The sequence below is a fragment of the Caretta caretta genome, chromosome 1, assembly GCF_965140235.1.
Source record: "Caretta caretta isolate rCarCar2 chromosome 1, rCarCar1.hap1, whole genome shotgun sequence".
In the NCBI taxonomy this organism is placed as follows: Eukaryota; Metazoa; Chordata; order Testudines; family Cheloniidae; genus Caretta; species Caretta caretta.
Genome location: NC_134206.1, coordinates 26,783,313 through 26,798,778, shown reverse-complemented (window position 1 = coordinate 26,798,778; position 15,466 = coordinate 26,783,313). Strand labels below are relative to the sequence as shown.

Genomic DNA, 15,466 nt, shown 5'->3' with positions numbered 1-15,466 from the left:
AGTGGTTGCTTGACCAGTTTTGACTAATCATAGTGTCTTGAAATGTTACGAATAAAGAAATGATACTGAAAGACAAGACAGCATTTTAGAACTAAGCAGATAACCAGCATGGAGTTGAAAAGGAGAGAGATTCTAGCTTTTGCTAACCTTTTGAAGAGAATTGATGTCATCTACAATAATTTAGAATAGTATGGAACTACTGCCAAAATTTCACATAACAAACTGCTCTAAGATCCCAGTTCTGTATGGGCAGGAAGGAAATTATTTAACTGCATGGAAGTATTCGGGAGGGAGAGGGATCCCAGAATTTGATTCACTACTCTTCCTTTTTGAAAGGGACTGATCCAAAGCCCAGCTGAAGTAAACGGAAACACGCCCACTGACTCTAAGAGATCTGGCCCTAAAGTCTGATTCTGCCAACCTCATTCCTGCTGAACAGCAACTTCCTCTGTGAACAATATCAGCCTATTGGGCTATATCATACCAGGCTTTTTAAGCAGAGTTCCCCACTGAAGCAATATTCTCCTTAGAAGCTGATGGTACAATTAATGAAGGATGGCACAACCGTCCAATGAAAGCAATCAGGATGCTCACGGAGCGTGCTACTACCCAACAGGAAAGAAAGTGGCATCACTGAGGCTTAAATGAATGTAAAATGTTCTGTAAGCCAGTTAAAATGTGCTGATTACAGAAAAATGGAGCTGGCAATTACACTGAGTAACAGCAGAGCTGTTGGTAAAATTTAAAAAAGAGAGGCTCCTGCTCTCAGGAACTTCCAGCAAGCTGAACTGCCTTTGATGTTTAACAAAACAAAACTCAATCAGCATAAAACTACTCTAATCAGAGGAGACGGAAATGTTTTATTTATTATTGTATTAAAAGCAGCGTTACATTAGCACCACCTGAGACCAGGGCAGCATTGTGCTTGGTGTTACACACACAGACTAGGAGCTGAGTCAATAGATTTCAGTCAATAGACAGACTAAAGGTAAAAAGGGAGACAGAGGAGTGCAGTATTTGAGTTAGAATCATACAGTGAGTGGGAAGTAAAGCTGGGAACAGACCCCCAAGGCTCATAGCTCCCGCTCAGTGTCCTAGCCACTAGACCACACTCTAGGGAGGCTGGGGATGCATCTTGCTGCCTCAGCAAATGGCCACATATTTTTTAAATAGCTGTCATTTAGACAGAACTTTTCACCTTCAGAGCATTTCATGGGAACTAAGTCTGACCACAGTCACGTGAGGTAGGTAAATACCATTCCCGTTTCTAAAAATAGGGAAACGGGGAAGTTATGCAGCTAGCCCAAAACCAAAACCTGGACTGGCATGGAGGACTTAACTGGAGACATACTATAGGGAATAACCTGCATCGGCATGGAGTTGGACTGATGCTGTGCGTCTTTTCCATTTGCTATGTTTGTAGGTATCTGCCCTGAGGCAGGGCCTGTGCCTAGTGTGCTTGTACAGTGTCCCTAGCAGGTACTGCAACAAATAATACTGATCTAAGGAGGTTTATACTGTACAAAAATATCTAACTGTTCTATGCAAACACGTACTTTGGACTAGACTGTGCAGCCCTTAGTCATGTTGATGAGCCGTTACACAAGTAGTCTCTGACTGGAAGAGGAAGGACCTCTGCTTTGGGCACTAGCCAGAGACCTAGGTTCAATTCCCTACTCTACTACAGACTTCTTGGGTGACCTTGGGCAAGTCACTTCATCGTTCTATGCCTCAGTTTCCCATTCTGAATGTAGCACTCAAAAAGCTACACAGACTTTTTTTCCCCCTCTTGGAGGAGATGGGGTTAGAGTTGCTACTAGTCACAACCCAAAGGAATAAGCCATAAGAATAGCAAGACCTTTATTCATGAGGCTTATAAAACGCCAGTCCAGAAGAGGCTTACTTGAAACTTTGAAAGCAAGACTTACTTGAAAGTCACCCCTACTTTCAGATGGGACTTATGAAGGCACTCGTGAATGTTTTCAAGTCACAAAGAGACAATACAAGTTGCTTATTCTTGCAGAAATGATGGGCATATGAAATAGCTTTCAAACAATCTAGAGCAACAAAAGCACCCAAGTAATTTAAAACATCTATTAGGTATTATTGATCTGGTGTCCATTAAAAAAAAGAAAGAAAAAAAAGTAGGTCTCTGTAAAAACAGCTTCATGTAAACATTTCTTACGATCTTGCATTGCTTGTAACTACTCCATAGATTGGGGATTTATAAACTGAATTGCATCAACCATGTACAGTATGTTACCACAATGCAGTCCTCTGGTCCTACCCAGGCCAACTTGGGTTTAATCCTCCAAGGTACTGAATGCTTCCTGGTTGGAGCTGAGGGCCCGCAACTCCCAGAGAGCTCTCAGTACTGTACAGGATTAGGCCTACTCCCCAGGGCAGTTCTGCAACACTCTCAAATGATTCCCACCAGCTGCAGACTGAAGCAGTGTTGACAAGCCCTGGGAGGCTCCACACTCAATCATGGAAAAGCCACCACAGGGCTAGGTCTTTAAGGGGCAAGCAAATAAAACCACAATTTACTAAAGGATCCCAAGAGAGCTTCACTGACTACGTATATTGGAATGACTCACCACGGAAATGCCACTTCTTCTGGGCTGAAATGAGGCAATTGTTGAACAGCATCTAGCTATACCCCACAGGAGTAAAGGATATGGGAAGAATATTGTATCCAGCTGAAACTGGAGGGGGAATTTAGATTGCAAGAATTTAGAAAAAGTAGGGGTGTAGAGGAAAGGGTGGGGCTGCGGAAATGGGGACCATTTGTAAGGCCTGTTTTGATATAGCACAGCATACCAGATTTTCTGCTTCTGGCTAAGCTAGGCCATATACCTACTGCTTCAGATGATGGCAAAGAACAATTTAGTCTCATAATACGCCTTAAAAATTGCCCAAAACTCTTCAAGGTGGGTCGGAGGCATTTTATCTTGATCCCAGCAACTAGATTACGGCCTTCATTAACCCTACACTAGCTTGCATAGTCATAGAATTAACCAAGCCTCTCTCAAAATCTGTCTGTGGTATTTGAACAGCCAGGTACTGCCACACCCAAGAAGCATTACTGTAAAAAAAGCACTGGGTTACATGTATCATTTCCAATTTTATTAATGAATCCAGTGTTACAATGTAAGCACGCATTAGTTTGGGAGTGTTGTTGGTCAGGCATCGTTAAATCAAACGGAAAACAGTAAACTGTACTGGTAACATACCAGGCAACCTAGGGCCAAATTTAACTCACAGACACATCATTATAAATTTAGAGTGACTCCATTAAAATCAATAGTTAATCTGGATTTACACTGGTGTGAATGACAGCCAAATTTGCCTGCAATCATGTTAGTTAAAATATGTCTTAATATAATCTGCATTAGACTGAACAGAAGCCTATTGGGTTTGTCCAAAGTATCCTCTCCCCAAAAAAGTAATGGTTTGAATTAAAATTCATCATTTCCTTGAGAGCACTAAAAAGTAATAAATCAGTGCAGTAAATTACTGCTATGCTGCACTGTGAAATTAAAACCTGCATACATGAAATAAAAATAAGAATATATGGCCCTAATCAATCATTTTTTATAACTCCATCGTCTGTCTTTTTTATCTTCTTCCACAATCCTCTCCCAGATAATTGATACTAGCTTCAGTGCTAACTGTTTAGCATGGCCATAGAATTTCCAGCAGTTTTCTTCCAACACAGCACTTCTAGTAGTGGTTAGAATTCAGCTAACTTGAGAATTCATGCAACACTAGGATTCTTCTCTGTTTTCATCTCTCCCACCCTGTAATTTTTAGATCTATATATATAGGCACATTCAAATACATACACACACATCCCATCAGTTCATGCAGTTTATTTAGCTGCCCTGTGTTCAGTGTCAGAGTAAGATGGAGCCCTCCCCTCTGCATGGCAGTCAAGCCAAGAAGGGAAACCTGCATGTGGGTGTGTTGAGACTAGCCATGAAAAAGGACGACACTATGGGTAAAATTTTAAAAAGTGCTTAAGTGACTTAGAAGCCATTTTTTAAAAGTTACTTAGGCAGTTAGGAACATTAATGCTTAAGGGCCAGATTTACCACTGTACTTAGTAAAACATATCAATTTAGGTTTCAGAGGAACAGCCGTGTTAGTCTGTATTCGCAAAAAGAAAAGGAGTACTTGTGGCACCTTAGAGACTAACCAATTTATTTGAGCATGAGCTTTCGTGAGCCACAGCTCATGCTCAAATAAATTGGTTAGTCTCTAAGGTGCCACAAGTACTCCTTTTCTTTTTATATCAATTTAGGTTACTAATAGTCCTATCTGCATCTTTAGGGGCCTAAATACCTATGTAAGTCTGGCCCTAAATCACTCCTGAAAATAAGACTAAGGGCCAGATTTTAAAAGATATTTAGGTGCCGAAAGATGCAGATAGCCCCCAAATTAGATTTTCAAAAGTGCCTAGGTGCCTAATTGAAATTGGAATCAATGGGAGTTAAGTGCTAGAGTGCTTTTGAAAATTTTACCCTACATCATCTTCATCATACATATGCAATCACCCTTGCTGAGCAGAACTAACAATGGAAACACTTAAGTTGCCATTTTAAGTACAGTAGGTGTCTACCAAACAAACAAGTGTCAACACACATTTCCTTACTGTGACTATAACCATACTGCAGCAACCATTTGCCCTTTCCTATTTGAAGTGCACTTCTATCCACACAAAAATTGAATTTAATGACAATATTGAATTTAAACACCCCTTGCACAATAAATCAGGGAAAGTCAGAGATGTCCTATTGGACTTGCTAAATTAAGCGAACACTATTCATTGTTCTACAGGAAAAGGCAATCTTTAATAGCTCCCTGAAAGAGAGCACAGATGATTTATGGTTTCATAACTACTCATGTACTACATTATCTGCTTGGTGCCTGTACTTATGCATATCAGCTCATCACAGAAAGTACCATTCTGCCCACTGGATGCCACTTAGCTATACATTATAACAAAATCTAGGACATGAAAGGAGGAACCTACATGTGAGGAAGCATTTGTCCCATGATGTCTGCTGTGCTAGAGAGCTGAGGGATGATAGTAGGATGTTTTGACAGTTTCTTCTTGTCTTTCTCCTCTCAGGTGTAGAAACAAGGGGTACTGGAGCCAGCTGTGACACACACACAAAAACACATACCCCGGAACAGTAGGGTTGCCAACTTTCTAATAGCACAAAACTGAACACCCCTGCCCTAAGGCCCCACCCCCAGCTCACTCCACCACCACCCTCCTCGCTCACTCTCCCTCATCCTCACTCACTTGCTTGTTTACCCCGGGCTGGGGCAGGGGGCTAGGTGCGGAGGAAGTAAGGGCTCCGGCTGGGGGTGCGGGCTCTGGGGTGGGGCCAGAAAGGAGAGGTTCAGGGTGTGGGAGGGGACTCCGGGCTGTGGCAGGCGGTTGGGTGTGGGGTCTGGGGGGGGGGCCAAGGATGAGGGTTTTGGGGTGCAGGAGGAGAGACTCCAGGCTGGGGGCATGGAGCTGAGGAGTTCAGAGTGTGGGAGGGGGCTCCAGGCTGAGGCAGGGGGCTGGGATGTCGGAGGGGGTATTGGTTCTGAGCTAGGGCTGCGAGTTCCAGGGTAGGGCCAGAAATGAGGGATTCAGGGTGCAAGAGGAGGTTCTGGGCAGGGGCGGGGAGCTAGAAATGTGGGGGTGTATGGCAGGGAGTTTAGGTGTGGGAGGGGGTTCAGGGCTGGGACAGAGGTGCAGGAGGGGTGTGGGGTGCAGGCTCTGGGAGGGAGTCTGAGTGTGGGAAGAGGCTCCAGGCCAGAGCAGGGGGTTGGGGTGTGGGAAGAGGTGCGGGATGCAGGCTCAGGGCTGGGGCCGGGAGTGGGGATGTGGGAGAGGGTGTGAGCTCCAGGAGTGAGTTTGAGTTTAGGAGGAGGCTCTGAGCTGGAACAGGGGTATGGGAGGAGGTGTGGGGTGCAGGCTCTAGATGGTGCTTACCTCAGGGGGCTCCCGGAAGCAGATGGCATGTCCCTTGGCTTCTTGGCACAGGGGAGGCCAGGTAACTCTGAACTATGCACGCTGCCTGCAGGCGCTGCCCCTGCAGCTCCAACTGGCCATGGTTCCCAGCCAATATAAGTGGCAAAGCCAGTGCATGGGGTGGGGGCAGCGCGCACCCTCCACCTGGCTGTCCCTCCTCCTAGGAACCAAGGGACATGTCGCCGCTTACGGGAGCCACACAGAGCCGGGTAGGAAGCCTGTCAGCCCCGCCAATGGGACTTTTAACAGCCTGGCAGTGGTGCTGACCGGAGCCGCCAGAGTCCCTTTTCGACTGGGCTTTTGGGTCAAAAACCGGACACCTGGCAACCCTATGGAGCAGGGACCTGGGAGAAGTGGCTTTTCATGGTCAAAATTGCCTCTTTATCCTCCCCCATCAGAGCAGAATCTAGAAGAGGAGAGAATGGGTGGTGTCTCATGGGCCACTCCCCAAAAAGCAGAAAACCTTCCTATGTCGCAAGAACCATCTGGATGGAGTCTTCAGACTGGGCTTCTTGCTCAGATGGACATTTCCTCATTGGAGGACTGAAAGTCTCACTTGAAAGTGAATTAAATTTATATTATTTTATTTATACTTCATCAGCCCTACAGCCAACACAAGGGCTCCATTTTGCAGGGCACTGCCTATATACTTAGGAAGAGACAGTCCTTGCCCTAATGTGCTTATATTGTACAGAGACGTGGGAGACAAAGGGATTATTATTATTTCCATTTTACAGATGGGAAGCAAAGGCACAGAAGAGCTAAGGACCAAATATTTAAAGGTATTGAGGTGCCTTAGGCTGCAGATAGACATGGCATGGGATTTTCAAAAATGCTTGGGCACCTAACTCCCATTGATTTCAATAGGAGTTAAGAGCCTAGGCACTTGGAAAATCCCTCTAGGCACCTATCTGCATATTGAGGCAGCACCAAAATACCCTTAAAAAAAATCTTGCCTTAAGTCACTTGCCAAAAGCCTGCGGCCCAGCCAGGAATCAAACCCAGATCTCCAGCGGCGTGCCCTCACCAGAGGGCGATACACTATGGTGATAAGTATATGATAAACTAGGGTGTAATATAAACACATGGATAGGTACTGCAAACCCATCCCATCAACATTATAGAAATGTATACAACTGGAATGAGCACTGAAGAGGATGAAAGCAAGCTTTGGAGAAAGGGAAGGTGGAAAACCTTGTCATTTATGAATTGGTGAAACGAGTGTATAGAAACACCATTATAAAATGGACCAACCAGAAGTGATTCTTTGGAAAGACCATACAAACTGCACCCAAAAACAAAACAAAGCCAGGGATTTGCTGAATTTATGATTTGATACTCAGTGGACTACTGCCCATGCCAGCATGGGCCTATATGGGACACTACTTTAATTTTCACTCACAAAGCCAGACTAGTCATAGATGAAAGATGACCGACTGTTGACATTACTTAAAATTTTAGGACTGAATTAATTCCCGTGGCACAGATGAATAGTTTCATTGTGAGGCAGAAACACCCAAACACCACTCACCTATACTGCCATCGCTACATTGCCACCTGTGACATATCTGGGTTCATACTAAATATATTAAGCTTTATTTATTGTACAGAATGCTGCAACATTTAAGTCTTCCTTGCAAAGCGCTACATAAATTACAGCTTTGCTGAATGTCAGCTAGCACATAAAGCTACACAAAAATCTGAGACAAACCTCTTCCGTATATGCTGGAAAACGATAAATCTATTTCTTAATTACTAGAAAACATCATAACTGAGAACCTGTTTCTTATAAAAATCGTATCAGTAAGAAAAGACTGTGGTTTGAAAGAGGTTTAAAAGCATCTTGGGCAGCTCACTGAAGGCCACTTTCTAAAGCTAACACTGTATGTTTCTCTCTCAGCTTTGAGTCTCCCACCTCCCATTGCTGTCACCGAGAACCGTGCTGTTAAAACCCACAGCACTTTGATAATTTGTGAGACTGTGATTCCAATCCCTGGCTTTAAAATTGGAAACCTCCCTTCTCAGCACCACAGAACCAGTGTACACATACACCACCAATCCATCCACAGAAGAACTTGAAGAGGGGGAAGGGGAGAGGCATCCCATCCAGTTTTCAGAGTTTTCCATTTTATTTCTCTTTAAGTAAGCTGCACAAAGGGAGCGGATTTCTCCCAAATGTACACAATCTTTCACAAATCATACACTGGCCAGAAGATTCCCATAGCACAATAAGGTCCCTCCTGAGCTACTGAAATATAAACGTTAAATATTAAAAATCTTACTTGCCATCGGCACTAGAAGCTCTGAGAGAGTTTGCAGAGCTTAGGAGGGGAATGGCTGAAGACTAAGTTCCAGCCATGTAAACTTGGTAAAACTAAGCAAAGCAAGCTTCAAATTAAACTCCCTATTGAAAAGAATGGAGGCACCCTTGTGAGGGGAAACCGTCCTGGTTCCCTGATCGAGGGTACTCTTATAGCTATTATGATTATTTGTATTACTGTAGTCTTGTTGCTGGACCTGGACTGTACCATACTAGGTGTCGTCTGAACACAGAACAAAAAGATGGTCCCTGCTCCACTGACCTTGACATCGGAGGCAGTGCAGTTGCACTGAACAGGCTGTGCTGAAAGATTTGGGGAGCCAATGCAGGGGAAGCACAGGCATTATTACAACCCAGCTCATCTGGGGTTTCTTTCACAATGGGGATTTGGGGGTGGGGCCGGTGGATCAACCCTCCTCTTCCATCCCTTATCATGAGAAGGTGTGTGATTTGGGCTTTAGGCTGTGTATCTGCAGCAGATTCAGCGAGAGCACTTATTAAGGCCAGTCTGCAGGGTTATGCCTGAAAAGAAGTCCGCCAATTCTTTTACCACATATAGTAGCTGGGCTGCCTAGCCAAATACTGCATGGTAGCGAAGTTACTTACCCCCTGTTATTACTCACAACTGAGTGTATTTGTCTTTGACTTGCGTACACAGATGTAAGTCTTTTAAAAAAATGTAAATTGAGGTTTATTTAAAGCAGTGCAGAAGGCATTTGGCCATGCATCTTTCATTAGAATGAATTGGGGGCGGTGGGTGAAAGCCCACACTGCTTTGAAAAATCTCTGCCTATTGCTATGAAATATCCCACCACCTCCTTCGCTACAGAATATGCTGTCAGGTCCACATCAAGTCGAGGAGGTTTGCAAGGCAGATAATGGATGGTAGACAGCATGGAGGCCATTTTGCAGCAGCATACAGGTATGCATGCGGGATAATGTAAGTGGTCTCAGGCTCAACCACCTATTGCACTCTTTACTGTTCCCGAGTGTTAATTCTTGATCTTCCAGCTAAGGTGTGGTATTTATAGCACCATATTCAGCTAAACTTTAAAGCACATGCATAGTCCCACTGAAGTCAATGTATGCGTGCTCAAGTGCTCTGCTGAATTGGGGCCCAGGTGAGCTAACAGGTGACTGCAATGCAGCTCAGAAGAATAACCAGATAGACAGCATCATATCTGTAACATGTCACCCATATGCTCAGATCCCCAGCTGGTATAAATCTGTGTAGACTCAATTTAAGGCCCGAGAGACCATTAGATCATATAGTCTGATCTGCTGTACAAATACATGCCATAAAACTGCATCCAGTTAACTCTTGTATTGAGTCCAATAACTTGCGTTTGACAAATGTTGACTTCAACGGGGCTACAACCAAATTACAACAGATGGGAATTTGTCCCATAAACTACAACAGCTCTAACCCACTGGTAAATCGTCCCTAGCAGCATTAAGTGTACTTAGTATAGCAAAGCCCTATCCCTTCGGGTAAAGTTGATGAGTAATAATACCCTTAGTATAGCAAAGCCCTATCCCTTCGGGTAAAGTTGATGAGTAATAATACCCTTAGTATAGCAAAGCCCTATCCCTTCGGGTAAAGTTGATGAGTAATAATACCCTTAGTATAGCAAAGCCCTATCCCTTCGGGTGAAGTTGATGAGTAATAATACCCTTAGTATAGCAAAGCCCTATCCCTTTGGGTAAAGTTGATGAGTAATAATACCCTTAGTATAGCAAAGCCCTATCCCTTCGGGTGAAGTTGATGAGTAATAATACCCTTAGTATAGCAAAGCCCTATCCCTTCGGGTAAAGTTGATGAGTAATAATACCCTTAGTATAGCAAAGCCTCATCCCTTCGGGTAAAGTTGATGAGTAATAATACCCTTAGTATAGCAAAGCCCTATCCCTTCGGGTAAAGTTGATGAGTAATAATACCCTTAGTATAGCAAAGCCTCATCCCTTCGGGTAAAGTTGATGAGTAATAATACCCTTAGTATAGCAAAGCCCTATCCCTTCGGGTAAAGTTGATGAGTAATAATACCCTTAGTATAGCAAAGCCTCATCCCTTCGGGTAAAGTTGATGAGTAATAATACCCTTAGTATAGCAAAGCCTCATCCCTTCGGGTAAAGTTGATGAGTAATAATACCCTTAGTATAGCAAAGCCCTATCCCTTCGGGTAAAGTTGATGAGTAATAATACCCTTAGTATAGCAAAGCCCCATCCCTTCGGGTAAAGTTGATGAGTAATAATACCCTTAGTATAGCAAAGCCTCATCCCTTCGGGTAAAGTTGATGAGTAATAATACCCTTAGTATAGCAAAGCCCTATCCCTTCGGGTAAAGTTGATGAGTAATAATACCCTTAGTATAGCAAAGCCCTATCCCTTCGGGTGAAGTTGATGAGTAATAATACCCTTAGTATAGCAAAGCCCTATCCCTTCGGGTAAAGTTGATGAGTAATAATACCCTTAGTATAGCAAAGCCCTATCCCTTCGGGTAAAGTTGATGAGTAATAATACCCTTAGTATAGCAAAGCCCTATCCCTTCGGGTAAAGTTGATGAGTAATAATACCCTTAGTATAGCAAAGCCCTATCCCTTCGGGTAAAGTTGATGAGTAATAATACCCTTAGTATAGCAAAGCCCTATCCCTTCGGGTGAAGTTGATGAGTAATAATACCCTTAGTATAGCAAAGCCCTATCCCTTCGGGTAAAGTTGATGAGTAATAATACCCTTAGTATAGCAAAGCCCTATCCCTTCGGGTAAAGTTGATGAGTAATAATACCCTTAGTATAGCAAAGCCTCATCCCTTCGGGTAAAGTTGATGAGTAATAATACCCTTAGTATAGCAAAGCCCTATCCCTTCGGGTAAAGTTGATGAGTAATAATACCCTTAGTATAGCAAAGCCTCATCCCTTCGGGTAAAGTTGATGAGTAATAATACCCTTAGTATAGCAAAGCCCTATCCTTTCGGGTAAAGTTGATGAGTAATAATACCCTTAGTATAGCAAAGCCCTATCCCTTCGGGTAAAGTTGATGAGTAATAATACCCTTAGTATAGCAAAGCCTCATCCCTTCGGGTAAAGTTGATGAGTAATAATACCCTTAGTATAGCAAAGCCCTATCCCTTCGGGTGAAGTTGATGAGTAATAATACCCTTAGTATAGCAAAGCCCTATCCCTTCGGGTAAAGTTGATGAGTAATAATACCCTTAGTATAGCAAAGCCCTATCCCTTCGGGTGAAGTTGATGAGTAATAATACCCTTAGTATAGCAAAGCCCTATCCCTTCGGGTAAAGTTGATGAGTAATAATACCCTTAGTATAGCAAAGCCTCATCCCTTCGGGTAAAGTTGATGAGTAATAATACCCTTAGTATAGCAAAGCCCTATCCCTTCGGGTAAAGTTGATGAGTAATAATACCCTTAGTATAGCAAAGCCCTATCCCTTCGGGTGAAGTTGATGAGTAATAATACCCTTAGTATAGCAAAGCCCTATCCCTTCGGGTAAAGTTGATGAGTAATAATACCCTTAGTATAGCAAAGCCCTATCCCTTCGGGTAAAGTTCATGAGTAATAATACCCTTAGTATAGCAAAGCCCTATCCCTTCGGGTGAAGTTGATGAGTAATAATACCCTTAGTATAGCAAAGCCCTATCCCTTCGGGTAAAGTTGATGAGTAATAATACCCTTAGTATAGCAAAGCCCTATCCCTTCGGGTGAAGTTGATGAGTAATAATACCCTTAGTATAGCAAAGCCCTATCCCTTCGGGTGAAGTTGATGAGTAATAATACCCTTAGTATAGCAAAGCCCTATCCCTTCGGGTAAAGTTGATGAGTAATAATACCCTTAGTATAGCAAAGCCTCATCCCTTCGGGTAAAGTTGATGAGTAATAATACCCTTAGTATAGCAAAGCCTCATCCCTTCGGGTAAAGTTGATGAGTAATAATACCCTTAGTATAGCAAAGCCTCATCCCTTCGGGTAAAGTTGATGAGTAATAATACCCTTAGTATAGCAAAGCCTCATCCCTTCGGGTAAAGTTGATGAGTAATAATACCCTTAGTATAGCAAAGCCCTATCCCTTCGGGTAAAGTTGATGAGTAATAATACCCTTAGTATAGCAAAGCCCTATCCCTTCGGGTGAAGTTGATGAGTAATAATACCCTTAGGATAGCAAAGCCCTATCCCTTCGGGTAAAGTTGATGAGTAATAATACCCTTAGTATAGCAAAGCCCTATCCCTTCGGGTAAAGTTGATGAGTAATAATACCCTTAGTATAGCAAAGCCCTATCCCTTCGGGTAAAGTTGATGAGTAATAATACCCTTAGTATAGCAAAGCCCTATCCCTTCGGGTAAAGTTCATGAGTAATAATACCCTTAGTATAGCAAAGCCCTATCCCTTCGGGTAAAGTTGATGAGTAATAATACCCTTAGTATAGCAAAGCCCTATCCCTTCGGGTAAAGTTGATGAGTAATAATACCCTTAGTATAGCAAAGCCCTATCCCTTCGGGTAAAGTTGATGAGTAATAATACCCTTAGTATAGCAAAGCCCTATCCCTTCGGGTAAAGTTCATGAGTAATAATACCCTTAGTATAGCAAAGCCCTATCCCTTCGGGTGAAGTTGATGAGTAATAATACCCTTAGTATAGCAAAGCCCTATCCCTTCGGGTGAAGTTGATGAGTAATAATACCCTTAGTATAGCAAAGCCCTATCCCTTCGGGTGAAGTTGATGAGTAATAATACCCTTAGTATAGCAAAGCCCTATCCCTTCGGGTAAAGTTGATGAGTAATAATACCCTTAGTATAGCAAAGCCCTATCCCTTCGGGTGAAGTTGATGAGTAATAATACCCTTAGTATAGCAAAGCCCTATCCCTTCGGGTGAAGTTGATGAGTAATAATACCCTTAGTATAGCAAAGCCCTATCCCTTCGGGTAAAGTTGATGAGTAATAATACCCTTAGTATAGCAAAGCCCTATCCCTTCGGGTAAAGTTGATGAGTAATAATACCCTTAGTATAGCAAAGCCTCATCCCTTCGGGTAAAGTTGATGAGTAATAATACCCTTAGTATAGCAAAGCCCTATCCCTTCGGGTAAAGTTGATGAGTAATAATACCCTTAGTATAGCAAAGCCCTATCCCTTCGGGTAAAGTTGATGAGTAATAATACCCTTAGTATAGCAAAGCCCTATCCCTTCGGGTAAAGTTGATGAGTAATAATACCCTTAGTATAGCAAAGCCCTATCCCTTCGGGTAAAGTTCATGAGTAATAATACCCTTAGTATAGCAAAGCCCTATCCCTTCGGGTAAAGTTGATGAGTAATAATACCCTTAGTATAGCAAAGCCCTATCCCTTCGGGTAAAGTTGATGAGTAATAATACCCTTAGTATAGCAAAGCCCTATCCCTTCGGGTAAAGTTGATGAGTAATAATACCCTTAGTATAGCAAAGCCCTATCCCTTCGGGTAAAGTTCATGAGTAATAATACCCTTAGTATAGCAAAGCCCTATCCCTTCGGGTGAAGTTGATGAGTAATAATACCCTTAGTATAGCAAAGCCCTATCCCTTCGGGTGAAGTTGATGAGTAATAATACCCTTAGTATAGCAAAGCCCTATCCCTTCGGGTGAAGTTGATGAGTAATAATACCCTTAGTATAGCAAAGCCCTATCCCTTCGGGTAAAGTTGATGAGTAATAATACCCTTAGTATAGCAAAGCCCTATCCCTTCGGGTAAAGTTGATGAGTAATAATACCCTTAGTATAGCAAAGCCCTATCCCTTCGGGTAAAGTTGATGAGTAATAATACCCTTAGTATAGCAAAGCCTCATCCCTTCGGGTAAAGTTGATGAGTAATAATACCCTTAGTATAGCAAAGCCCTATCCCTTCGGGTAAAGTTGATGAGTAATAATACCCTTAGTATAGCAAAGCCCTATCCCTTCGGGTAAAGTTGATGAGTAATAATACCCTTAGTATAGCAAAGCCCTATCCCTTCGGGTAAAGTTGATGAGTAATAATACCCTTAGTATAGCAAAGCCTCATCCCTTCGGGTAAAGTTGATGAGTAATAATACCCTTAGTATAGCAAAGCCTCATCCCTTCGGGTAAAGTTGATGAGTAATAATACCCTTAGTATAGCAAAGCCTCATCCCTTCGGGTAAAGTTGATGAGTAATAATACCCTTAGTATAGCAAAGCCCTATCCCTTCGGGTAAAGTTGATGAGTAATAATACCCTTAGTATAGCAAAGCCCTATCCCTTCGGGTAAAGTTGATGAGTAATAATACCCTTAGTATAGCAAAGCCCTATCCCTTCGGGTAAAGTTGATGAGTAATAATACCCTTAGTATAGCAAAGCCCTATCCCTTCGGGTAAAGTTGATGAGTAATAATACCCTTAGTATAGCAAAGCCCTATCCCTTCGGGTGAAGTTGATGAGTAATAATACCCTTAGTATAGCAAAGCCCTATCCCTTCGGGTAAAGTTGATGAGTAATAATACCCTTAGTATAGCAAAGCCCTATCCCTTCGGGTAAAGTTGATGAGTAATAATACCCTTAGTATAGCAAAGCCTCATCCCTTCGGGTAAAGTTGATGAGTAATAATACCCTTAGTATAGCAAAGCCCTATCCCTTCGGGTAAAGTTGATGAGTAATAATACCCTTAGTATAGCAAAGCCTCATCCCTTCGGGTAAAGTTGATGAGTAATAATACCCTTAGTATAGCAAAGCCCTATCCCTTCGGGTAAAGTTGATGAGTAATAATACCCTTAGTATAGCAAAGCCTCATCCCTTCTGGTAAAGTTGATGGGTAATACTGAGAAGTTATTAAAGAGGAGTAAGAAAAAGATCACCATAACGGCAAAAAGAAAATATTGTTTGGGTTGCACCATCTGCCAATGCAGATGTTTACAGGCACAAAGGTGTACACAACAGTATCACAATCCTTACACAAAGGCTATGGTTACTGCCACGCTATTGAATCAACTGTGAAATTGGAACTTGACTGTTGGGAAAAAAATAGGCAACAATTTCCCCAAAACATCCCCACACACAAAAAAACAGCTTCAGAAGAGTCCAATGCAAGAGACAGAGAAAGAAAAGCAGCTCTGTACAAAA

General features: G+C 42.6%; 1 protein-coding gene across 11 annotated transcripts in view; it reads right to left on the bottom strand.

The window, feature by feature from the left end:
* FAT3 (FAT atypical cadherin 3) overlaps window positions 1-15,466 on the bottom strand; it is a 586,875-nt gene that overhangs the window by 307,941 nt on the left and 263,468 nt on the right. The gene's annotated exons all lie outside the window — the stretch shown is intronic.